We start from the raw sequence: 26,318 nt of genomic DNA, 5'->3' as shown, positions 1-26,318 counted from the left end.
TCACCCTGACTTTCAAGTGTTACTATTTAAGAAATGCACGTCATAAATTTATAGCTGCCATAGACAGTGATTCCTCTGAGGGATCTGGGCAAAGTAAATTGAAAACCTTCTCCAAGGAATTTACCTTTCTAGATGCCATTAAGAATAGTTTTGATTCACTGGAAGAAGTCAAAATATTAATAGCCACATTAACAAGAGTTTGGAAGAAGTTGATTTCAACCCTCATGGATGACTTTGAGGGCTTCAAGACTTCCATGGAGGAAGTCACTGCAGATGTGGTGGAAATAGCAAGAGAACGAGAATTAGAAGTGGAGCCTGGAGATGGGGCTGAATTGCTGCAATCTCATGATAAAACTTCAACATTTAATAGATGAGGGGTTGCTTCTTATGGATGAGCAAAGAAAGTGGTTTCTTGAGATGGAATCTACTCCCGGTGAAGATGCTGTGAGCGTTGTTGAGACGGCAGCAAAGGATTTAGAATATATTACATCCACTTAATTGAAAAGCAGCAGCAGGCTTTGAGACGACTGACTCCAATTTCGAGAGAAGTCTACTGTGGGAAAAATGCTATCAAACAGTGTCACACACTACAGAGAAATCTTTCATGAAAAGAAGAGTTGATCGATGCAGCAAACTTTATTGCTGTCTCGTTTTCAGATATTGCCACAATCACCCCCGCTTCACCACCCCGAACAGTCAGGAGCCGTCAACATCGAGGCAAGACCCTCCACCAGCAAAAAGATTGCAGCTTGCTGAAGGCTCAGATGATCGTTAGCATTTTTTTTAGCAATAAAGTATTTTTAAGTTAAGCTATGTATATTTTTTAAGACATTGCATACTTAATAGGCTGCAGTATAGTGTAAACACAACTTTTATATACACTGGGAAGCCAAAGAAATTCGTGTGACTTGTTTCATTGCAATATTGGATTTATTTGCAGTGGTCTGGAACTGAGCCCTCAGTATCTCCTGGACCCACCCCACTCTTGCCTGGACCACCCCACTATTGTCTACCCTGCTGTGGGGTGGCAGGGCAGGAGGCATGAGGTCCCTTCCCCGAGAGGACAACATCCTAATTCCTGGACCCTGTGAATTATACGTTTTCCTGCATGGCTAAAGGGCCTTTGTAGATGTGATCACGTTAATGGCCTTGAGGTGGGGAGACATTATCCTGGAATATCTAGGTGGGGCTGATGTAACCGCACTGGTCCCTGCAAGAGGCAGGGGGAGGTGTGACTGGAGAGGAGGCACACGGGAGCGATGCTGCCTGGGGAGGACTGGTCTGGCCCAGCCTGGCCGCTGCTGGCTTTGGAGAAGGAAGGGCCCACGAGCTAAGGGACACAGGTGGCCTCTGGGATCTAGACAAGACAAGGAAAGGATGGTTTCTCTGGAGCTTCCAGAAGGAGCACAGCCCTGCTGGCACCTTGATTTTGCCACAGTGAGACCCATGTAAAGGGACTTCTGACTTCTAGAATAATTAATAAATTTGTGTTGTTTTAAGCCACTGACTTTGTGGTAGTTGATTATAGCAGCCGGAGGACACCAAATCAGGTGGCGTGATGGCTTAATTTCATGTGTCAGCTTGGCTGGACCGGAGCACCCAGCTATTTAATCCAACGCCAACCTCAATATTGCTGGAAAGGTCTTTTGTAGATGCACCTAATACCTACAGTCAGCTGGCTTTAGGTATGTAGGAAGGCCTCATCCAAGCAGTCTTAAGTGCAAAAATTGAGGTTTCCCAGAAAAGAAGGAACTCTGCCCGAAGACTGCTGCATCAGTTCCTGCCTGCGTTTCCAGCCCGCCTGCCTGCCCTGTGGTTCTCAGCCTGCAGATCTCCGGGAACGTTCTGGTGCACGTGCAAGTGCGTTTCTGTTCATCTCGCCTCCTGGGAAGCGACGGTGGACAGGGCTCGTGGCTGGGCCCTGGGCCCCCAGCACCCGGCCTGTGCCCTGGGCGCCCAGGCTGCCTCCCCTACCTCCGGCAAACAGAGAACATTTCTCAGCCGCGCTCAGGGATCCGGCCAGATAAATGAGCCTGTGTCTGTTTCCATCTAATGAGCTTCTCCCCCAGGCACTGCTTTCCCCTTTTCCTTGGGTCTCTGCGTCCCTCTCTTTCCCTCCCGAGGAAGGAAAGAGAGTGTCCTTGTGTCTTTCTCTGTCTCTCGAATGCAGACCTCTCTGCCCTTCTTCCCTCTCATCCAGACTAGACTGCCTCCGTCTCCCCTGCGCCCCTCCCCACCCTCTGAAGTCTCCCTGCCCCAGGGAGCTCTCTCTGCCAGCCCTGCTCCCGCTCCGCCTGCTCTCCACCCCACTCATCTCGTCTAATGACTTCCTGCAGCCAAGACGGCACCCCCAGACTGCGTGTGCAGTGGGGGAGGGAGGCCAGTGGTGGGGCAGAAGCTCGGGGGGCATTTAGGGACAGAAGGGCCAGCTGTGGGCAGCCATTGGGCAGGGTGGGCCGGCGGCTGTCGGTCTGGGGAGGCCAAGGTGCCTGTGATGTGCTGATTCCGTGCTGCTCTCCCAGGTGGCTCTTCTGGGCCCAGAGCTGGTCTAGTCCTCCCAAGCACGCTGCCCGGTCTGCGTGCACGCTCCCCTCGGCCAAGTCCCCACGGGGAGAACTCCCAAGGCCAGGGAAACTCAAGCAGGGTTATTTGAGGCTCAGTTTGCTCATCTGTAAAATGGGGCTGATGATACAGCACTGCCAGCTGAGCCCTTGAGGAGGAGACCGTTGAGAGAGGGCGTCCTGCAGGGCCTGGCACGCAGTGAGGGCTCTGTAAGGACTCGCCAGTGTTGTCCCCTGGGGGTGGCGGAGGCAGCCTTGAGCGTCCTTGCCCATTTCACACCGTGTCTCCCTCGTTAGGGAAAGTTGCTATCATAATACCTGGATGTCGTAAGACATCAAAAGGTGAAGCAACATTTGCACAGCACTTTGGAAAGAATACAGCTCTTCTTGCGGGTGATCTCGCTTAATACTCCTAACAGCCCTAGGGGGAGGGAATTATTCTTTTCATTTCGCAAATGAGAAAACTGGAGTTCAAAGAAGCAAAGTAGCGTGTGTGCCCGAGGGCACCCGGCTCTGAGCTGGGTGGGAGCGGGATGCCAGTGCCGGGCAGGCTGGCTCAACGGCTCGCTCCTGCCACTGCTTGGCTGCCCCCCGGGGAGGCGGGACACAGAAGCAAACCCCAGCCCTGTTTCTGTTTCAACATCGGCGCACAGCACACCGCGCAGGTCGCCCCGCTTGGTCATGACACAGCGTGCAGTCAGGCGACAGATCTGAACCCCACTTTGCAGACGGGAAGCACAGCCTGGAGAGGTTGGATCGCACGCCGCCGCGTTCCCCAGCCAGCGGGCGGCTCACGGCCAGCAGCCTCCCAACTCAGGGCTCCTGGTTACTGGTGTGGGACCATGGGCGCAACGAGTCTCCACTCTGAGCCTCAGTTTCCCCCACTCATCTTATCTCCAAGCGTTGTAGTGAGAACTACATTGACACAGGATGCAGAGAGCCTGGCATGCTCACAGTCCCTGGTGGGACGTCCCTACCTGAGCGTTTTCTTCCCCTTGGGAAACACTTGCATCAGTCCCCAAGGACAGCAGCGGTGCTGGAGTACTGCCTGGGAGGATTAGGAATGCACAGATGCTTGTTGAGTGTCTCCTGTGTGCATGCCCGAGGGTTGATGGTGACGACACTGTGGCTGCCGGCCGGGGGCTCACCCTCCAGTGCAGGAGACCAACAGGAAACAAGATAGCTGCGAATTCATCAAATGACTGCATGTCATACAACTGGTGTGAAGGTGGAAAAAAACCCCAAACACACATGGGACAGGGGCTGCGTTTTCTGGAGCGGACAGGGAAGCCTCTGCAGAGGGGACTTCTGGGCTGGTGCCCTAAAGCAGGCAAAGGCAGCCGTGCAGAACTGGGGAGAGGAGGGTTCCAACTGAGAGGGCAATGTGTGCAAAGGCCCTGGGGCAGGGATGAGTTTGAGCTGTTGTTCATGGGTGGACAGAAGAGCAATATGGCTGGGGTCTAGTTGAGAGATGGGGCAGTGTTTCCAGCAGAGGCCAGCAGGGACCCAACCATCAGGGCCTACGGATGAGTTTGGACTTTATTCTAAGCCTAACGTGGAGTCACAGAGAAGGCTTTAAACAGGAAGGGACACAATATGATTTAAATTTTAAGAAGTAAGCCATATGTAAGCTCATAAGCCTATAAAGTTAGAAGGATCGCCAGATATGATCTAGTCCACTTTTTCATTGTGCAGGGGGGAAACTGAGGCCCAGAGGCGGGAAATGCGTTAACAGCATCACACAGCCCATTAGAACCAAAGCAGCCCTTGAACTCAGATCCTTAGACTCCAGCTCTAGAGTTCCTTTCTTTGGGAGGCTGGCAGAAGCCCCAGGTTGGGCATGACCTATGTCTCCTTTAAGCATGAGGGACCATGCTAGCATCCAGGCCGTCCCCAGTTAAACTCATCGCTGTCCCTTTCCCGTAATGACTTTTGCTCCATGGCCCCTGTTGGGTCCCTTCAATGCCAAAGAAACACACATGGACCAAGTTTGAGCTTTAAATCACACCCTCGCTATAGTAAATACAATTCTGCCCGAACGTGCTTGACCCCATGTAAAGATACATCTGCTAGCAATTCTGGGAATGGATTTAGCATTTTTGCTCTTTGACGCACAGAGCATTTTCCATGCATGACCATGTCTTCCTCTTTTGTGGCAGAGTCCGGGCAGCATGACCCCCTTTTTGCAGATGGGGTGATGTGGCCATGAGTGGCTGATTAACTTACATGAAGTCACGGAGGGAGAATGAGCAAGAGAAGGGGCTCCCTGGGCAAGTGAGGTGACAGCGAATGGGAAGAGACAGAGTAAAATGAGCACAACATCCCTGAATTTGAGCAATAGAACCCGAGACTCATTCTCTAGGCTCTGAGAAGCATAAAATGACAGAGCTGGTAGGCCTTGGAGATGGTATGAGGCAATGCATCCTCTAATTAAAAAAATGCCTGTTTAGGTATTATACACACACACACACATATAGTGCAATGAACATTATAGTCCATCCACTTCTTTTTGTGGGTATTTCTCTTGGGTATGTGCCTGGGAGTGGAAATGCTGAGTCACAGGTTTAGCTTTAATAGATACTGTCCAATCGAGTGGGCATGTCATTTGACAGTCCTGCCAGCAGTGTGTAAGCATTCCAGTTGCTGTACCTCCTCGCCCACACTTGGCACCATGCGTCGGTTCATTGTTAGCCAACTGGTTCATCCGTAGTGATATCTCCTTGCGGTTTTCGATTTGCATTTCCCTGGTGGTAATGACGCTGAGCGCGTTTTCATGTGCTCGTCAGCTATGTGCATATCTTCTTTTGGAAGGTGTCTATTTATAAAGGCTTTTGCACAATTTTAAACTGGACTATTTTCTTTTTTTCTTATTGATTAGTAGGAGTTCTTTATATATTCTGGATACAAGTCCCCTTTGTTGCACATAAGTGTTGCAAACCCTTCTCCCAGTCTGCGGTTTGCTTTCTTACTCTCTTAATGGTGTCTGGGAATCATTTGAGAGGAAAGAGCATGGCTGCTTATTGGTCCCTTATGCCGGACCTGGTCCATCTACCTGCCCTCCACTCAGCGAGGTGGGCATGATCACCCTCCCCTGTCCCTCCCCTTGTCCCCACACCACCTGACAGTGAGGGACTTGAGGGACTTGTGCAAGATCTCAGAGTGAGTAAGTGGCTGGGCTGGATTCCTCTGGTCCCAGGGCCCCCTCTCTCCGCTGTGGGTATCAGCTAGAGAGGAGGTGCTCCCTGCCCTTTGGCATGTCCCACTGTCAACAGCCAAGCAAAGAGGCAAGATCAGGGAGGCCTGCGTGTCTGTGTTCCCTGGAGTAGAGAGAATTTCTTGGAATCTTCAACTAATTCACATTCCACTGTAGATTCCAAAGAGCTTCCAAAGGTATATTGAAAGAGCTGGCATTATCTGGTGTTTGGGATTGTTCTTAACGCCAATACTGTAAGTGTATGTAGTTCCTCTAGTTTATAAAGTGCTTCCCTGATGCCTGTCTTAATGTGTCTTCATTACTTTTAGCCAGGGGATCTCAAACTTTTTAAATAGGGGCCAGTTCACTGTCCCTCAGACCGGACTATAGTTTTAAAAACTATGAACAAATTCCTGTGCACACTGCACATATCTTATTTTGAAGTAAAAAAACAAAACGGGCAAAAACACCCGCATGTGGCCCGAGGGCCGTAGTTCGAGGACGCCTGGTTTAAGCCAACGAGGTGAGCGTGGTGACAGTTACTGGAGACGTCAGTCATGCCCCATGGACTTTTGCCAAGGACCGAGTGAGCAGGGGACGCAGCCCTATGGGTGCTGTGTTCGGGCACTCAGAGTCGAGTGAGACGTGCAGTCCAGCGTCCAGCGTGGGGTGAAGTCAAAGGGACTCATTCGTGGTTCAGTGAGCTTTGACTGCTATATACGGCACCATGCTTGGTGCTTAGGAGACTGCCGAGAACACACCAGAAACAGTCCCCGCCCTCACGGAGCTTGCGGAAATGAAAATGCAATGGGAGGGAGCACAGCACCATAGTGGCCACCTTGCTCTGGGAGAGATGGGAGGCTTCACATAGGAGGCACACATTTGAACTGGGTTTTGAAGGATGAATAGGAGTTCATCAAGTGGGGGACGAGAGGGATGAGATTCCAGACCAAGAGAACTGCATGAGCGAAAGCCTGGAGCTGGGACTTACCCAAGGTCACCTGGCCAGGAAACCGATGAGCCTCTTGCCTGAATCCAGTCTTCTGTTTCTAGACCTGTGTGCTCTCCGCCTTCCATGCTGTCTCCCTGGGACTCCTCAGGGCACACAGTAGACGCAGAAGTGGGTAGGTGAGTGCAGTCTGGGCCGTTTCCACCCAGCACGCCGAGCCATCACCAGGGCCAGACCTGGGACAGTTTCCCAGAGTAGCAGTGGCTACTCGGGGTGTGCCTCATCTAAACATGAGTCTTCCTGAGGGCAGTAAACCGTCAGCCTGGGGATCCTATGACTCTCACAGACTCCTCCTTACCTTCCTGGGCCTCAGTTATTGCATCTGTAAAGTGGGGAGAACAACAGCAATAATAGGCACATAGAAGGAGCCTGTACTTTGTGCCAGCCACTGTGCTGAGCACTTTGCACACGCTGTCTCCTTTCATCTGCGCATCGGCCCTGGGAGGCAGGATCTCATTATTCCCATCTCACAGATAAGGACACTGAGGCTCAGAGGGCTCAGGAAGTGGCAGAATCCAAGTCAGACCAGCTCCGTGTGACGCCTGCATTCCAACTTCCAGCTGATAGGTCTTCCTGCGCACACCCGTTCCCGCCCGCACAGTAGCATCCTGGCTGTTTAATGAGTATCCGTTTAATGAACGTGGCCGTCGCTTCTTGCTGGGACGGTGGGCAGGCCCGAGCTTCCGATTCCCTGACTTGTGGACCGTGGTGGTGGAGGTGCCTCAGGGATCAAAATCCCCCGGGGCTTGGCTGGTCCAAGGGGCTCCAACAGGTAACAGGCGTAGCTGGCCCTGGGCTGGGCTCTCCCAAGGCCGCTGCGGTTGCGCGTGTGTATGCGTGTGAGGGTGCGCGGGGCCAGCCCTGCCGAGGGGAAACGGCGCTGCCTCTATTACAAACTGCGAACAGTCCGGCTTCCTGCTGAGCGGGGAAACAGGCTCGCCCCAGGCGGGATCGAGCCCCGTTGCCGCGGGCGTGCGCCCCCTTTCCTTCTGTTCCACAGCCATCTGGGGCGTCCTGCGGAGGTCGTGACCCATGCCAGGGGGTGGACACAAGTCAGCAGGTCCTGCTCTTCAGGAGTGAATCCAGCCCATTGACACCGTCTACCCAGTGCCTACCGTGCGCCGTGCTCGGCGCTGGGACCTCTGAGGGCATTCGTGATACTTAACGCTCACAAGCGCCTCGCGGCTGCGGAAGTCCCATCGGCCTGGAGGGAAGCCTGGCGCAGCACCAACCGCCGCAGGAGGCGGAGGGGACCCTTGCCAGGGAGGCGCAGAGCCCCAGGGCTGTGGGGCTCCCAGGTGGAGAAAACTTCCAGATCGAGGAAATGCACCAGGGATGGAGTGGCTTTTAACACAGGTGCTCGGCGGACGGGCAGGATTTTGACAGTAGAAATGGGGAGGGAGGGCGTTCCTGGCAGAGGCCAAGGCCCAGCAGTGGAGGAACACGGGACAGGCAACCGAGGATGGTGGCCAGGGACACAGCACCGGGCTTCAGAAAGAGCAGGTGTGAATCTGGGCCCCCTCACTCACCAGCTCTGTGACTTTGCAGGAGTGACAGCACCTCTCTTTAAAAAAATATATCAAGGTGAAATTTACATAGCATGAAATTCATCCTTTTAAAGTGTCCTGTTCAGTAGCAGTTAGTACAGTCACAAGGCGGTGCAGCTACCACCTCTGTCTAGTTCTAAGGCATTTTCATCACCCCAAAAGGAAACCCTGTCCACGTTCGGCTGCCTGGCCCCTTCCCTGCTTCCCCTCGGCCCCTGGCAAAACTACTAATCCACTTTCTGGCTCTGTGGAGTCACCTGTTCTATGTGTTTCGTGTAAATAGACTCATACAAGGTGCGACCTTTTGTGCCTGGCCTCTCCCCGGGCGGGGTGTTTGGGAGGGCCATCAGCATATAGCACATCTCGGGTCTCCGTTCCTTTTGACGGCGGAATCCTGCTGTTGTGCGGATGTGCCGCATTCATCTGTTCGTCCATCCAAATGTGGACCCGCATTCGGGTTATTTCTACCTCATGGCTACCGTGAATGATGCTGCTGTGAACACGCGTGTGCACACGTATGTGTTTAAGGCCCTGTCCTCAGTTCTCTTGGGCGTAGACCTAGGAGCGGAATTGCTGGGTCGTGGGTAACTCCGTGTCGAGAGTTTTGAGGACACAGCACTTCTCTGACCTCAGTTTCTGTGTCTGCGGAATGGGGTGATGAGGATAGCTGTCTCGCAATGAGGGCTATGTGGAAGCGGTTTGAGGATCAAGCACAGTGAAGTGCCCAGGGTAGCAAGGGCTCAAGGGACCTAGGAGAGACAGTGGTGGAGATGGCTGGCAATTGTGGGAAGGAAGGGCGAGGGGCAGGGTCCTCCTGTGCCTGGCCGGGCTCATCTCTGCCCCCGAGCCAGGGGCTTGCAGAGGCTTTTGACCCAAGGATGGGGTGGAGTGGGCAGGTGGCTGGTGCCCAGGGACACAGGCCCCTTCCTGCTCCTGGACCCAGGGCGGCTGGGTCCCATGGCCCCTGCCCCGGGGAGCAAGCCCCAGCGGCCTCAGCTGCTGCTCCCCGTGTTCCTGCCCGCTCTCCCCTCCTCCTTTCAGAGCTGTTCAGGCTTGGCAAGCAGCAGGGCTACAGAAACCAAATTAACAGGTAAAATTCACAATCTTTGCCTGCAACCCGCCTGGCTGAGCTGCTCAGTCTGCCCCACGGCAGGGAGTGGGAGCGGGGAGGGGTGGGAGAGCAGCTGGTGTCGGGAACCATGGAGAGGGAGAGAGCCCAAGACGTGGGGTGGGGAGTGGTGGGGGAGACCAGCGGGGCCCAGGGGTAACCCCTACTCCCTCCATCCTCCAGAGCTGCTGCCTCCCATCTGTGGCCCCCTCATGCCATGTGGCCCAGGAGTGACACAAAGTGACAGAGGGGATAGCAGTGACCTTTGCCCAGGGCATGACCCTAACCATGGACCATGGGGCTCCCCGTCTCCAGCTATATTCAGCTCCCCTTTGCTGGAGGAGGGGGGCAGGTGCTTGAGTTCAAGTCCAAGGGCAGCCACTTAGGAGTTGCAGGTGACCTCGGGCGAATTACCTCTCTGAACCCCGGCTTCTTCATCTATAAAGTGGGAGAACACACCCTGTTGGCTGGGATGTTGGTTTTCGCGGAGGTTAGGAGGGAAAGTGCACCCCTGCACGTGGTAAGCTGTTAGAGGCGGGGAGGGGGATGGTTACACACTCTTAGTTAAGGTTTCCACGGTTTCAGTTACCTGTGATTTGAAAATATTAAATGGAAAATTCCATACATAAACAATTGATAAATTGCGTGGCATTCTGAGTAGCATGGTGTGGTCTCCACCGTCCTTCCTGGGACGTGGACCCCGCCTCGTCCAGCGAGTCCACACTGCATATGCCACCAGCTTAGCAGCCACTCACCCGCCTCGGTTATCGGACCGCTGCCGTGGCGTCTCCGTGCTTGTGTTCAGGTCCTCCTTATTTCACTTAAAATACTATAATATTTCATAATTGTTCCATTTTATTATTGTTGTTGTTAATCTGTTATTGTGCCTGATTTATAAATTAAACTTTATTGCATGTCTAGGAAAAAGCATAGTATACACCAGGGTTCAGTACTGAGGTTTCAGGCAAAAATTGGGGGTCTTGGAGAGTCTGCCCTGTGGATAAGGGGGGAGTACTGGAGGCAAAGCGATCATGTCTTTGTCAGTCCCCGTCTCAGGTTTACCTCCTGATGGCCGTTGAGTCCTGTGATGGCATGCGTGTGTCTTTCGCGAGCTCCCTGTGTCTTAGGTGGGCTCCCCAAAGCAGAGCCTGAGCTGGGATGGTTGTGCAAGTGAATTGCTGAAGGGGGGTTCTTAGAGATCTGCAAACCAGCCGGGAAGCGGGCGAAGGTCGAGAGAGTCTAGCCTCAGCCTGGTCCTGTGGGGAGCTCTGGGGCATGAAGGGACTTGACTTTGTCCCCAGCAGAGGCAAGGGGGCTGGGCTGTTTCACCCCAGATCAGTGTGCCATGGCCAGGGCTATGCCTGGGGGTGCAGGTGGGGTGTGGCCTCCCAGACCTCTCTGGGTGAGGGCGCTGCACAGCAGGAGCGCTGCCCCAGGGAACCGCTTCCCAACCTTCCCTTCCTAACCAGGGAAGGTTGCAGCAGCTGACCCTGCTGCAGCTGGGTGGTGGGTCCAGGCAGGGCCACACATGCACACCCCAAAAGCCCTTACTCTGGAACCGTGAAGAAAGCACGGGCCGTGGCACCTGAAAGCCCAAGGTGTGAAGCCCCTTCTGCCACTTGCAGAAATCATCGACCTCTTCGGGTCTCTGTTTAACAGCCCTTCCCACACGGGGTGCACAGGTCCATGGGGTCCAGGGGGCTTATGTGAAGACACATCGGGTGCCATGGGACAGCAGCTGCTCGGCTAGGCACACAGTAGGCAGTCAGCATCTGCTGGGCAGGATGTCAGCCTTGTTACCTTCACCTTGTGCCTGGAGACCGCCCTGAATGGGGTCTCCCCTGCCTGGCCCAGGTCAGCTCCTCCCTCCTAAAGAGGGAGCCAGACATCGTGACCTGGTGACTCCTGTCCCCAGGGCTGGCAGACCCTTCCTCCAGGAACAAGAAGCCGGCCAGAGCCTGGAGTGTTCCCCAAGGTCAGCTAAGGTCATGGCATTTCCCCAGGGTGTTGTCCCCAAGGCGTTTGTCCTCCAGACGATGGATTTCTTTCTATTGTCATTTAGCTAGTGATGTGTGGGTACGCTCTGCTTGCACAAAAGGACACATGTCAGGTGAGTTGGAACCACTAGTGCCAGGCTGCTTTCCCCACCGCCCCAACGAGTGGCCACCGTTTGCCCAGAGAACTGTGCCAGCTCTGTGACCGAGTGTGGAAGGGCTGTGGTCTCGAACGTTCTCCGTCAGGCCTGGGGCTTCCAGGGCCTGTGGGGGACTCACAGCATCCCACTGGGGAGCAGGATGAAGGCAAGCCACTTCCCGGGGTCGCTGGCCCTAGATGGCACCAAAGGGTGCGAGAGCTTCCCGGGAAGGCCCACTCTCAATGCGACGGGACTATAATTGCAGTACTAGTAATCGTCTCCACCCATGGAGGCTTGTTCTGCCCCAGACACTGCTGGGCAGCCTCCTTGTGTCTTCTCATTTAATTGCAAATGAGGGGTGGTATTGGCCCCATTTTACAGATGAGGAAACTGAGGTTCAGGTTCATGTTAAATAAGATGTCCAAGGTCCCATGGTGAGTGGTGGGGTCAGGGTTCAAATTCAGCCTCGGCCACCAGTGAGGCAGGTGCAGGAGACCCTGGTTCTTGTCCCAGGCACCACGCCACTCGCTGGCTGTATCCCAGGTAACAGGCCACTTCACTGCCTGGGGCTCAGGCCCCTCACCTTCTTCCTCACATCACCTCCACCCATCTGTGGGGTCTTGGCCCCCTTCCTTTCACTCCAGGGTGGAAGCTCATGAATACCTCTGTCTCATTTTAGAGAGGACGTAGTGGAAGCCCAGAGAGGGCACTTGATCTGCCCCAGGGCACACAGCATACCTGTCCCAGACTTGTGGCCAGAACAAGGATTTCCTGCCTCTTGGTTAACTTATTAAAGTTTTGACCTTTTTGCTTTAATCCAGCCCCAGGCTTGGCCATGCGTGTGTGAGTGTGTGTGTGTGTGTGTGTGTGTGTGTGTGTGTGTGTGTAGAGAAGGAGGTTTCTCTCCTGGGTCCCTCCCCATAAACAGCCTGAGCAGCAGGCAGTGGAGATAGACCGGCTCTGAGCGCAAACAGCGGCACCCTGGCGCCACCTGCCCTCCCTGCGTCTAGCTGGGGCATGGCTTCCTGTCCCCCCACCCCCCACCGCCGCCTGCATGGCCGGAGCACGTCATGGTCTGGGCTGTGGCTGAGCGGGGAGCTTCAGACTAATCCCAGGAGAGAGGAATCAACCCAGCGTTCCCTGGAAATGCTTCCGTCCGCTTCCCAGGAGGGGGCTTCAGAGTTCCAGAGACCAGTGCCTGAACTTCAGGCAAGGAGGGAAATCCGGGACTGAGAGTGGCCCTGTCCCCTCTGTGCGTTTCAGCGGGCTCCCTCCCAGCCCAGGCGCTCTCGGCCCCACCGCCTGGGCCCCATTCACCCCTCTCCCCTCTCGCCTGCTGCTTGCTGCCCCCACGCCTGTCCTGCAGGTCCGGGCCCTGTGCCCTTGCCCCGCTGCTCGCTGCTCGGAGCACCTTTCCCCTTTCTCCAACACACGCGGAAGGAGCCTCCCGGCTGGGCCACCTCCTGTACCTCCAGCAGTGCTGTCATCCTTCGTCTAGCGCCAGGTGCGACAGGCTAGTCCAGGCACTGGGGACACAGCAGTAAGTGGTTTAGAACATTCCCCAGCCCGTCCTGGCCCAGCTACCTCTGGACCGTGTCTGCATCTCGGCGTCACTGCAGAGAGGGCCGCAGAGCTTTGCTCTGCCCCAGCGCCCAGCCCCGAGACATACACGGCAGGCGCTCCGCAAGTGCTTGCTGAATGAATGAATGCCGAACAAATGAGTATCACTTACTGCTTGCTATTGTAGTGTCTCTGCAGGGACTTGGACATCCACTGGTTCACGTCTGTGTACCATGTTTGGCTCCAGGCACTGAGTTGCTGTGCTCCCAGCATTTATTATTCTCATTACTAATATTAACAAAGCAGTTGACATAGACCCTTCCCCTATGCCAGGCAACTGATTAAAGCGTGTTACATGTAGTAACAACACTGTCAGTAGGAACTATGATCATCCCTGTTTTACAGCTAAGAACTGAGGCTCAGAGAAGTTAAGTCATTTTTCCAAAGTCACGTGGCTAGTTAGAAGAAGAGACGGGAGTCTAATCCCAGTGCTCCGACTCCAGAGCGTGAGTTAGGTTACTGAGCGATTGAGTGCACAACTCGTGCTATTTGATGTTTTGGAGACTGAAAGAGTTCATTCACACTCAGAAGTAGCTGCATAGGCCCTCTTTGTGCACACGCATGCACACCAGGCACAGGAGTGTGCACCCTTGGCCCACTCTCCAGTGTGTGCCACCTGCGCTGGAGTCTGTCATCGTGTCCCCGGCCCTTGCCTCTCAGGCAGGTCAAGCACTGGTCCTTGTCTCAGGGTCCCTATATAATCTCTTTGCGCAGCCGGACATGTGGTCAGTGTGACCTAAAGGATCAGTTGTTCCTAAATGCAGTGGGGTGTAGGGAGGACGTTTGTCAGGCGAAGGGGAAAGGAGCCAAGATGGTCTAGAAATGAACTGTGACAGATAAACCCCGCCTTCCAGGAGACTCCTGGGAGATTTACAGGCTTACAAAATGCCCTGGGACATCCCAGCTCGAAGGGCGCAGATGCCTCTAAAATCTGCCAAAACATTCGCTCAAGTGCTCATGCCATACTATTGCCCTGAGCAATGAAGGTGGGACTTGGGCATTGGCGATTTTCCAGGGCCTAAAACAACAGGCAGGGGAGTTAGACCTTGATGCATAGGCAGTGGTGAGCTATGGACGGTTGTTGAGCAGGAGAGTGGCGTGGTCCAAGCTCCACTCCTGAAGACCTGCCTCCCTGCCTGGTGGGGGATGGGATGGAGGGAGAATGGGTAGAGGCGGCAGCTGGGGGCCGGGTGAGAGAGGATGAAGGCTGGAGTTAGTGTCATGGGGTCCACGTAGGTGGTGAGTAGCAGGGAGGGGTCTGGGTAGGTAGACGGGACGGAGCTGTTGTGGGAGGGAAGAGAGAGTGGAACCCAAAAGCCAGTAAGTTTGGGAGGCTGAATGATTATAAGGATTCCTGGAAGGGCCATTTCTGGGACAGCGTTGATAGTAGCCGTAATAGTTACCCAGGCCGTACTCTGTGCCAGGCACTGTGCTAATTGCTCATGCATTTTATCCCATTATAAGAATCCCCTGAGATAATTATCGTTACAGTCTCCACCTGACACGTGGGGAAACTGAGGCACAGTTACCTTGACATAGATTTCCCAGCCAGGAACTGGTAGAGCCAGGATTCCACTCCCGGCAGCTGCCTGCAGAGCCTCTGCCGGACCCCTGCCCCACGGCTTCCCGTCCGCAGGCCCGCAGAGGCCGTCTTGATTTCTGGAAAGGACAAGCTGCTCCAAGCTGAAGCGCTGGGAGAACGAGGGTGATGTAGGGCTCACGGAAACCTCCTGAGTGCAGACGCAGCACCTTGGGGAGGAGGCCCACAGCCACCCCGTCCTGGGCGGTGGGGACAGCAGCCCACAAGATTGATGAGAGGGCAGCGGAGGGAGGAAAGGAAGGAGAGGAAGGAAGAAAAATTGCTGGCCATTATACCTGTCCTTCGGCAGGGCCGGGTAATTAGCAAACCCTCCGCAATAAAATATTTCGTTCAGGTTTAATTGGGAAGTAATTACATGGTATGGGTTGTGTATTAATCGTGTTGATTAATTACACTCAGGTAGTAATTAAACATCTGCTTGGTAATCGTGTGCAGCCTGACATTTACACACGCACACACACGCATGCGCACACGTGTGCCTGTGCCACGTGCAAAGCTCCTTGGTCTCGTACTCGTTTGTGTGTGTGTGTGTGTGTGTGTGTGTGTGTTGGACAGAGCCTGGCTGAGTGAGAGACCCCTCTGTCCCCCACCATGCAATGGGTCCCCCAGCCTCACCTGGGACTCAGGGAGGAGCTGAGCCGGGCCTGGGGCGGTGCCACCTGCAGCCCTCTCTGAACAGAACCCCAGTCTCCTTTGTGGCGGGGCCACCCGGCCACACTGGGTTGGCCTGGGCACCCAAGTGCTCCGTACGTGGGACTGTGCTGTTGTGTCTTAGAACTGATTGCAAACTCTGCCACCAGGTCCCTCCTGTACCCGCTTAGACTGCGTTGGGCCTTGAGGGTCCTCTCTTGGGTAGATTTCTTTTTCCCAGCAGCTGGGTGCAAGTTCTTATTGCAGGAACCACTGGGGCTGGGGCCCAGCTACCACCCCGCACACCCTTCGGGACTGGATTTAACGAGCCGGTCCCAGAGGCTGCAGGGACCAGTGCAGGACGCTGACCTCGGTGCAGAGCCCCGGCTCTGGCCCAGATCCCACCCTTTTGCTGTGCCATCTTGGGCAAGCCGCTCCCCTTCTCTGTGTCTCTGGTTCCTGGTCCATAAAACAAAGAGAACTGAGCTCAAAGGCCTCTAAGGGCCTTTCCAGTTCTGCTGTACTCGGATTCTAATTTTGTTTGTACTAATTGGGAATCGGAGATAATTTAAATTCAATACGTATGATCCTCAGTGAGTAAACAATTGGAAATAATTCCTTCCTTTATGACTTCCCAAAGACTCACTCATGAGCAATGAGAACTCAACTAAAATCAATAGCTTTTATTTTTCAGACGGAGAAATTGCAGGTTCCTTGAGCTGCTGGGCATTGCAATTCATTCTCGTATTTTAAAATTTTATGTTTGTGTTTATGGACTGCCATTAGGTAATATAGATCCATCCTGGAGGTTGATTTTTTTCATTAACTTAACTCATTTTACTTATTAGTTCACATTTATAGCTTGGGTTTAATAAGCGCACCATGCAAAAGTCATAAAACAGCCTTTTTCTTTAACAATATTTTAAAATCAAGACTCTTCTCTGAGTCATCCCAGGTTTATTTGCTCATAACTTGCTTCTCCTGTGATTTGAGGCCCAGCGCAGCCAATTCTACCCTGTTACTTGACCTTGAGGTTCAACGTCCTCATTTGTAATAGGGGGACGGCATCACTTGTTAATAAAAGTAGTGAATTTTAAAAAGCAAGCATTGAACGATCACTTATTGTATGCAAAGTGGTTCTTATATATAATCTGGTTGAATCTTACAACCCTATGAGGTGGCTTTATTTTTTTTTGCCACTTTATAGGAGGGGAAACTGAGGCCCAGAGAGGTTGAGTGACTTGCCTAAGGCCACACAGTTGGTGACAGTTGCAGAGCTGGGATGCAGACCCATCTGTACTGGTCAAGTTGACACTTAACATTAACCATCACCATGTCTAAGTTCAGTCACCAAGTTCTCTCCCGTGCCTGTGCCCCCTACCCTTGGCCTGTTGGACTCAGTACCCCCTGCACTCCTACCCCAACACCCCTGTATCCCCTCCCCACACCAGGCCCTACTCATCCTCCTTCCGTCCTCTCATATCCCCCCATTTTCCTGGGCTCCTTGCCGCTTTTAATCTTCCTGAAGCCCACCTCTGCACTATGACCTTCAGTGGCTCCCTATTGCCATGGATGAATGTCATCATCCTCGGCCTGGCTTTGCTTCCTGTCTCCTTTCCCACTCCGCCCCGACAGGCAGCCTTGGTTCATGGTCTTGAATCCCCCTCCCTCATTTGGGTACCTCTGTGCCTTTGCTCACTCCGGTCTCTCTCTGCGTCCAGTGCCCTCCTCGTCTCCATGCACTCAAATCTTACCCCTCCTCCAGGAAGCCTTCCCTGGGGCCCCTGTCTCCTTGGAACTCCTGGCAATATGGCGAGCCCCTCCTGAGCCGTCCTGAACTGCAAAGCCGTGGGCACGGCCCTCTCTTCCTCCCTATGAAGAGCGAGCTCCCCTGAAGGTTTACTCTGTGCCTCACTATCCCTGGTGCCCCTCAAGTCCCAGGTACACAGCAGGTGTTCAATGAATGCCTTCCAAATGAGTAAGTGATCCTTTTCCTCCTGGTCTCCGGGAAACAGAACTCCGTGTCTTCTCTGTTGAGCGCAGGACCGGCCCAGTGCAAACTGGGGGAAGGGCTTTGTCCAAGTTCCATCTACTTCCGACAGCTCTGCCTCCCTCCCTCCCTCCCTCCCTCCCTCCCTCCCTCCCTCCCACGTGCGTTCCTCTGTCTTCCTAGGATGGTCACGTTTCTTCTTGGGCAGTGACTCAAAACCGTTTTCCTTTCTCCTCCCATAAAATGTGCCTGTCCTGGGCCCCATCTACTCAGCCCACTGCTGCACCAATGGCCTTCTGGTTCCTGGCAGATTCGTTCCGGCTACGGTGTTAACAGTGAATGAGCACCTCGGAACTGTGCACCCCTCTGTATTTGAGCCCCAGGATCCTCAGTTGTGTAGATGAAGAAACGGAGGCCCAGAGGAGGGGAAAGAGGGACTTATGTAAGGCTCCCTGGGGACCTCTCTGCTCTTCCCTGGCTTCTCCTGGCCACTGGGCTTGGAACTAGCACCCTGTTAGTGGGCACAGCAATTGCGGTTTGCATGCAGTTTGCATGCACTTTCCCTCCGACAGGCCCTCAGTGGGCTTGCTGAGGCTCAGGGAGGTGGAGTACCTGCCTCGGTCACAGGCCATTGGCTCCTGGAGGCATCAGGGTTGGAATGCAAATGTGGCCAGCCCTCAGCTGTGCTCTGTCCCCCTCTACCGTACTTGGCTTCCACAGCTGCTGGCAGCAGCCCGTGCGTGTGCCAGATGTAGTCTGCAGGATCTAGTCCCCTGGCTGGGGCAGGCAGTCCGAGGGACAATGGAGGAGACAGAACCAGGGAAAATGCCAGGCAGCAGTTGGGTCTGGCCTCAGGGAGTGCGGGATCCAGGGACAGGTGACGTGGGCCAGGCCTGGCCCACAGCCTCAGAGCTGGGCTTCCTGAGCTGCTGTGGGATGACCAGGGCCTCATGACCACTGGTCGCCAGGCCCATCTCCCACTCGGCCGTGTCCTCCCCACCCGGCATTTCTGGGCGTGGACTTGAGAGAGGATTTTTATTTGAGGATGATACACATGTGTGTTTGCAATGACACAGGTTCACGTGCTGAACCCCCCCACATGCAGATGCAGGCCACCCCTCGCATGCCATGCACACTTGTGCACACATTTATGACACACATTCCCCTGCACTTCTCTAGTTCACGTTCTGTTTCCAACAGTCTGCATGGCAGCATCCCACAGTGACCAAAACCTTCTGCTCCTAAATCAAATCTGGGTTTACACCCAGTCTGTCTCACAGCCGTGCGTGTGCAAGTTAACGTAGCCTCTCTGAGCCTCAGTTTCCCATCAACAACATGGGAATGATCCTCCTGTGAGGATTAAAGGGAAGATCTGTGAAGCACTGGCCAGGACTTTTCCAGCTCATTCCACTCCCCTCCCCACACACACAGGCATCCTTGGCCCCTGGTCCCGAATATCTGCTTGCTCCAGCACTTGGGTACCCCATGCCTTTGCTCACCCTGGCCCACAGCACCCTGTCCCAGCTGCACACGTGCACACCTGCCCCCTCCTCCAGGAAGCCTTCCTGTGTTATCAGGGAAGCCAGACAAGGAGGAGCCTTCGGTTGAGCCTCTCTGCCTGTGAGTCATTAGCACCATGGGTTTCAGGGCTAACCCTGTCCACCGATAGTGGGTCTGTCACCCCCTTCACAGATGGGGAAACCGAGGCCCCACGCAGGCGAGGGTGTGTCTGAGTGCTCATGGCAGGTTAGTGCAGCGTGGGACTGGAACCCAGGGCTCTTGCTGCGGGTCTGCTGCTGCCACCTCCCTGTGAGGGCGGAGACCCCCTTTCCAGCCAGCCGGGTGGTGACCTGCTGCTCTGTGTGGAGAGAGACACGTGGTGGGGACGGGCGGCTGAGCAGGGTCTGCAGGTGACCCCGGTGAGCCGGCGAGGATGGCACAGCTGCCCGTGCTGCTGCCGGAACAATCTCCATCACCCCCTCTCTCCTCCAGCCCTTTATTCATTTCTTTATCATGCCCTTTTGGGGAAAGCCAGGAATGCCCCCTCCTGGGGAATGCGCCTCCGCCCCTCCCCGGTTCACACCGTCTGTGTGACATTAGCCTCACCAGCTTGCAGAGCGCTAATGACATTTGCATTTTGCTGGCTGTCAGAATGTGGCTGTGCTTGGTGGCTGGGGTGAGGGGATCCCACCGGCAGGTGGGGGTTTGCAGCCGGAGGGAGGGGCAGGCAGGCAGGCTGGGGCCCAGAGAAGGGGAGAGGGTGGGGAGGGGGGGATGAATGACTGGCGGAATTTAGAGACACTGTGTAAAGACCTGCCAGGGACACAAGGCAACTTCTGGGCCAGTGCTCTGCCTCCCCTGTCTCTCTCTCTCTCTCTCTCTCTCTCTCTCTCTCTCTCTCTCTCTCTCTCTCTCTCTCTCTCTCTCTCTCTCTCGTTCTCTCTCTCACACACACACACACACACACACACACACACGCAGTCCTCCTCTGTGTCACCTCCCTAACATTTATTGAGCAATTTCTACGTGCCAAATGTTCTTCTGTGGACCTCACAAAGTTATGAAAGTCATTTTAACTCCCAGCAAAACTCAGGGAGAGATGCCATTAGTATCCCCATTGTACAGATGAGGAGACTGATACTCTGAGAGGACCCCTGACTTGCCCAGGCTCCCGCTTCTGGAAGGAGGTTGCCCCCGCCTGTGGCTGAGGTCCAACTCCCTCCGAAGGAGGGTGCAGCCCTGGAGAGAGCACCCGGCCACGAGCCATGACAGACCCAGAGTTTAGGCCTCACTGCATCCGTCTTCTCCTTAGTGAAAAGAGGTCGTGGGTCTGGCTGCACGCGGCGTCTCAGGAACGCATTCTCACATGAGGGGGGACTTTTCTCCAGCAGGCCGGGACTCACGGAGTTTCCTGCCACGCACTCCAAGTTTTATATCAAAGCAAACCATGAAACATTTGCTAAGCCTCTCCCCTCTGCACGGGCATCATGCTACATGCATGGTGTGATACTCTTGTGTTTTTAACCCAGGACGCGGGCACGTGGGCACACTCATCTTCGTGGCTTAGTATTGTTTTCAGGCTAGCTGAGCAGGTGTTGGGTCCCCGATCCTGAGGGATGCTCTCAGGCCCCTGCGTGCTGGCCTCGGCTCTCCTGGATCTCCACCCGCCAGGCAGTGACGGCTGTTCTGCTTCTCTCCGACAGGTGGGTGTCTCCTGGGCAGCCTCGCGCTGGCCGCGGCTGGAGCTTCCAACCCTGCCGTCAGAGCAACCTGAGCCTCTGGCATTTGCTGTCTAGGGACGTGGGCGCAATCCTTTCCAGACTTCCGGCCGCCGGCTACCCAGGTAAGGGAGTTCAGGCTGGGTCGGCACGGGGTTTGTGCCACTTGTGTTGTGGCTGTTATTATTGTTGCTAAGAGTAACCCTCGGCAGCGCGCCCTGTCATTCTCTGTCACAGTGTCTCGTTGTGTTCCCTTTGTCAGCAGGAGGGCCCAGTGGTCAAGGCTCTGAAGTTCACAGACCTTGTTCAAAGCCTGGACTCACCGATTCCTAGCTGTGTGACCTCAGACAGGTTCCTTTACCTCTCTGTGCCTCAGCTTGGCCCATGAGACAGCAACAGCACCCACCTCTTATGATAAAGATGAAATGAGGGCACATATGAAAGGAGCTTAGGACAGGACCAACATGCAGTAAGCTAAGAACCCAACAACTGGTAGCTGTTGCGAATGGCATTCCTGCATTCATGGCAGCCTGGAACTCGTCCATGCCCGCCCTGATGGTCTGTCTCTTGAACTAGAATGTGGGCTCCCTGAGGGCGTGGACTTCGCCTGTCTTATTCTCAGTTGGCCCCCAGGTCCAGCACAGGGAGCTAGCCCGTTATTTGTTGAATAAATGCACGAGAGAACATGTTTTACCTGTATTATTATGCACAATCCTTAGAACAGTCCTAGAGAGTACCCGTATTAGTGAGAATAAAGAATGATTTGTGTGTGACAAAACCCCCAAATAACAGTTCTTGAAACAAGAGAGAGGTTGATTTTTCTCTAAGGAAAATTCTGAGCCAAGGAGATTATTTTACAAAGCCATTAGGGGCTGATGTTCTTTTTGTTTTCTGCATGGTTGGTGAAGGCCCCCCACTGTGTCTCCCCCACTGTGTCTCCAGTGAAAACCCAGGGAGAAGTCAGATGGTGCATATGTCACTTCCATTCATGTCCCATTGGTCAAAACATGGTCCTGTGGCACCCACTGTTGCAAGGAGAGCTGGGCATTATGGTCTTCGTTCCGGTGGCCAGCTGCTCAGTGACAATTCTGTTACCACGAGGAAGGGGAAAACTGATACTGCAGGGCCCTCTGCCTTTCATCCCTACCAGCAATGATGATCCTTGGTTTTTTTTCAACCTTTCCTCCTCCTCCTCTGGCAACTCCTGATGTCTTTACTGTCACCACAGTTTTGCCTTTTCTAGAATGTCATATAGTTGGAATCATACATTGTGTAGGCTTTTGGCTTCTTTCACTCAGTAATATGCATTTAAGTTTCCTTCATGTCTTTTTGTGGCTTGATAGCTCATTCCTTTTCATTGCTAAATAATATTCCATTGGATGTGCCACAGTTTGTTTATCTGCTCACTTATTGAAAAATATCTTAGTTGCTTCCAATTTTTGGCAATTGGGAATAAAGCTGTTATAAATATTTGTGTGTAGGGTGTTTTTGGTGCAAACTTAAGTTTTTAGTTTATCTGGGTAAATACCTAGCTAGGAGCATGGTGGCTGGATTGGATGGTAAGACTGCTTACCTTTGTAAGAAACTGCCAATCTGTCTTTCAAAGTGGCTTTACTATTTTTAGTCCCCACAAGCAATGAATGAGAGTTCCTGTTGCTCCCCATCCTCACCAGCAGTTGGTGCTGTCAGTTTTGTGGATTTTTGTCCTTCTATCAGGACAGTGCGGTGTGACCCCCATTTCAAAGTTGATACAGTGGGTAAGAGATCCGGGATCTCTTCATGGCCTGCTTGACATCAAAGCCCAAGACTATCCTGCCACACTCTGCTGCCTCCCCCTGTGGCAGGTCTCCCTGAGACTGCAAACCAAAGCCCTGGGTGACACTTCTTGCCCTGAGCTCGGGAGTGGCCAAATTCCAGGCCCCTCAGTCATTGTTTAGTGTCTGTCTCCCCCAGTGCACCCAAGCCCCATGGTGCAGGACAGTAAGCACTGGGATCAAGTGAGCAGACCTGAGCCAGGTGTTGCAGGGGTCTTGCTAGATCAGCCAAAAACTAACCCTGGGGGCGGGGCAGATAGCTGGGAAGGCTGGCCTGTGCCCCTCAGGTTCAAGTGAGGAAGCATGGCACCGCTGCACAGGTAAGCAAGGACCATGATGGGTCGGAAGGAAAGGCTGGTGGCAGTGGGTGATAAGGGGCCAGGCAGAGGCTGCACTGGGGTCAGATGCTGTATCACTTGGGAGCCAACATTCGACTCAAACTGGATTAAGCAAGGCAGGCAATTTATGAGCTTTTTATTAGTTTCCAATATATTGGCAATTTGGGGCCTGTTTATTGGTGCCAAGGCAGGGCTGAATCCAGGGATCAAATGATGCTCTTAGGACCACATCTGTGCCCTCTGCTTCCCTCCTTGTGGGCTTCAGTCCCCAGCAGCATTCCCCATGTGGCAGTGGGGCAGTGACCAACAGCTCCTTCCAAATCCAATGGCTGGCGAGCTGCTTTTTCCCAGGAGCTCCAACTAAAGTCCCGGAGTTGAGGCTTATTGGTTGGTCTTGGGTCACATGACCACCTCCGACCAATCATTGAAACATCGAGGATAGAATATGCTGATTGGCTGGACAGGGCCGGCGGGTGGGAGGGAATGTGTGTGATGGGTTGGGGAGTCGACCTGAGTGTGTGAGGGGGGAGGTTCCCCAAAGAGAAAACCCAGGTGCTGTTTTTAGAAGAAGGAGAAAGGAATGCTGAGCAAACAACAGGTGCTCCCTACCGGTACCCTTGCAGGGGTGGGAGGCATGAAGCACCCAGGTGGTCAGATTTGTCCCTGTTGGGGTCCTTCCTGTGGTTTACGGTACCAGGGTTGGCCTCTTTCTGACAGGTGCCTTGTTTTTAGTGTGTCTGGTATCTGAAAGCCTGACTTCACACACACGTGCACACACACACACACATACACACACACACAAACACACACATACACACACACACCAGGTATCCAATGTACCTGCAAGCGGTGCTTCACCTTCCAAAAGGACTGCCCAGAAAGGCCTCTCTTAGAGAGCCACTGCACTCCCTGGTGGCCGCCCCGCCATTTCAGCCGCCCTAGTGCCTGGCTGCCTCGGGCTGGCACCACTTGCTGGGAGGGCCTTTTCTGTCCTCCTTTGACCCTGACTCCTTCATTGCTGGGGGAAGTTTCTTGAACCTCTTTGTGGTTTATTTGCCCTAAATGGCTTCTCAGAAGACACCAGGACCCGTGATGGTCCCCTTTCCAGAAAACCAACCGCAGCCTCGCTTTTTGCAGCCCCTCAGAGAGAGGGACAGGAGAAGGGCCCGGTCACCAGTTGAGCAGGAGCTCTGTCTCCGTGGCACAAGGCCACACGGGAGCAGGCCGGCCCGGCAGCCCCGGCTGACCTCCACCGCGGCCACTCTGGTGCCGTGTAGGGTTTCATTTGAAAAGCGATTGCTCTGCAGAACAAGAACTGAAAACCACAGCTCATGACGCTGCGTCTCAGGCATTTGCGGCCAGGCGCTTTTTGAGATCTGCCCCTTGCTTGGTTTTGGTCAACCACAAACCTCCTGGCCCTGCCCAGGCTCCCTCCCGCGCTGTCGGTCTCGTGGGCCTGCAGCTCTGGCCCGCCCTGCAGGCCAGCTCGCATTCGGCACCGCCTGCCCTACATGGCAGCCAGCACCTCTGGGTCAGTGAGTGTTGATGCATTTACTCGGCCAACGGCTACTGAGCACCTACTATGTGCCGGGCCCTGCTTCAGATGCTGGAGACTGAGAGTGAGCAGAGCCCAGAGGTTACTGTCCTTGGGGGTCCCTGCCCACTCCTCTGGCAGATCCACCGAGGGGACAGGACCCTGCTCTGGGTGTCTTGCCCCCAAGGCCATGTGGCTCCTTGCTGGGTGCCACCACAGCTGGGCGTGGTGGACGTTGTCGGTGGTCAGTTATTTTCCACCAGTTTTAAAGCCCCCGTCCGTGCCTGTTGCTGCTGAAACAACAGAAGGACTTGGTCCTCAGCGTCTAGGACTCGGGGTTTAAGATGAAGCTTGTGGTGGCCCTGGGGAGGGAGAGGGGCCACCTAGAGCTCTGTGCGCACCTGTGCAGTAAACAGAAAGAGCCGCCGGCCCCACTTCCCGGGCATTCTTCGATCACTCACACTCGGTGGCACCGTGGAGGCCAGTGCGGGGAGGCAGGTGTCACACTGCGGACGTCCAGGGAGAGGGCTCAGAGCAGAAGGAGGCTGGGGCTCCCACGCCAGAGGGAGATGTTACTCCTGCGTGGTGGTGGTGCAAACCAGGGGACATGGCGCCTGCGAGCTGGGCTTTAGAAACGGGCTTGGACGAGGGCCAGGCCAGGGGCTGGGGAAGCATTCCAGGAGCAAAGGCCTGGCGGTGGGGCCCGGGGCTGGGAGGGCTGTGCCAGGCAGGAAGTGACATGGACTAGGTCAGCCTTCTTCCCTGCAGGCCTCCAGGCTTGGCTGTGCCAGGCCTCCTCTTGTTTTCACCACCGCCCTAAACTGCAGCCTGGGCTTGGTGTGGCGTGGCTCTTCCCTGTTCCTTTTCTCTCCTCCCTCCCCGGGAAAGGGAGTTTTGGAGCCACCCCTGAGAAGAGCCAGTGCTGCACAAAGACCAAGAGTGTTAATCCTCTCAGTCCCGAGATACCTTAGAGAACCTTACAGCATCGTAAGCAGCAGGCCTCGTGGCAAAGTCGGGAGACTTGGGTTCTTGTCCCTGCTGTGCTCCCGATGTCTTACCCTCCCGGCCCTACAGTTGGCCATCTGTAAGATGAGGAGTAAGGCCCCTTCCAGCTTTAAACATTTTATTCCGAGTCAGACCTGAGTTCACGTCCCTAGCTCTGTTAGCAGTAGGACCTCAGCCTTCTGAGCCTCAGTTTTCTCATCTATAAATTGGGGACAATAATAGCATATATTTCACAGGATGGATGTGAAGATTGAATGAGATACCAGATGAGAGAAAGTGCTTCACAGAGCACCTGCCAGAGGGCCAGCACTCATTGATAGCACTGATGCCATTGGAGGTGTTATCATTCATAGTCCAATTTTATCACTCCATAGGAGGAATCCTAAATAGAGACTTTGGTATATAGGTGCCTGTCGGTTCTTGTCCCCAAAACCTTGCTGATGGGCTGGCAAACCATACCCCTCCCATCTCCACAAAGGTGGAGCTGCCTTCCTGGAATCACATCTATCCATTCATTCAGCAAACACTGAATCAATCGAGCACATGCTGTGTGCCTGGGCCTCTGAGAGGCACGTAGAATCCTGTTGAGTAGGACACCCAGAGTCCCTGCTCTCAGCAGGTCAGGTCTGCAGGCTGGAGCCTTGGGGAGAAATCCCCCTGCATCCCCCCCGGCACCTGGAGCTTTGTTTAACCCTCTCTTGCCATCTTGGGCCTCGGGCCTGGGTGAAATGCCAGAGAATCAACTGGAATTAACTGGTCCGGCGTTGCACCTGGACTTAAAGGATGGATTGGACTGCCAAGTCCCGGTTCAGCATTATGTGAACCGAAGTATTTTGGAGAGGAAGATGGGCTTGCCCTGGCCATGGATGACAGGGTCGTTTCATTGTCACCCCCTTCACTGGTTGTCTGGATGCTCAATTGCAAGGGATTTTGATTATTTCTGGAGGACACAGAGTCTGCAAATGGAAGGTGCTGGGGGTCCAGTCTGTCCCCGTGTTCGCCTTGCCCTTTCCTGGT

General features: G+C 54.3%; 1 protein-coding gene across 1 annotated transcript in view; it reads left to right on the top strand.

Annotated features, from left to right (window-relative positions):
• The window catches only part of TSPAN18 (tetraspanin 18), a 177,335-nt gene that overhangs the window by 91,160 nt on the left and 59,857 nt on the right, over positions 1-26,318 (top strand). The window contains exon 3 of the mRNA XM_076002015.1: positions 20,596-20,735. The gene's annotated coding sequence lies outside the window, so the exon portion shown is untranslated. The remainder of the gene's footprint in view (positions 1-20,595; positions 20,736-26,318) is intronic.

The sequence above is a fragment of the Microcebus murinus genome, chromosome 4 (assembly GCF_040939455.1).
Source record: "Microcebus murinus isolate Inina chromosome 4, M.murinus_Inina_mat1.0, whole genome shotgun sequence".
In the NCBI taxonomy this organism is placed as follows: domain Eukaryota; kingdom Metazoa; phylum Chordata; class Mammalia; order Primates; family Cheirogaleidae; genus Microcebus; species Microcebus murinus.
The sequence above is the reverse complement of the archived record's forward strand: the minus strand, read 5'-3'. Positions and strand labels throughout refer to the sequence as shown.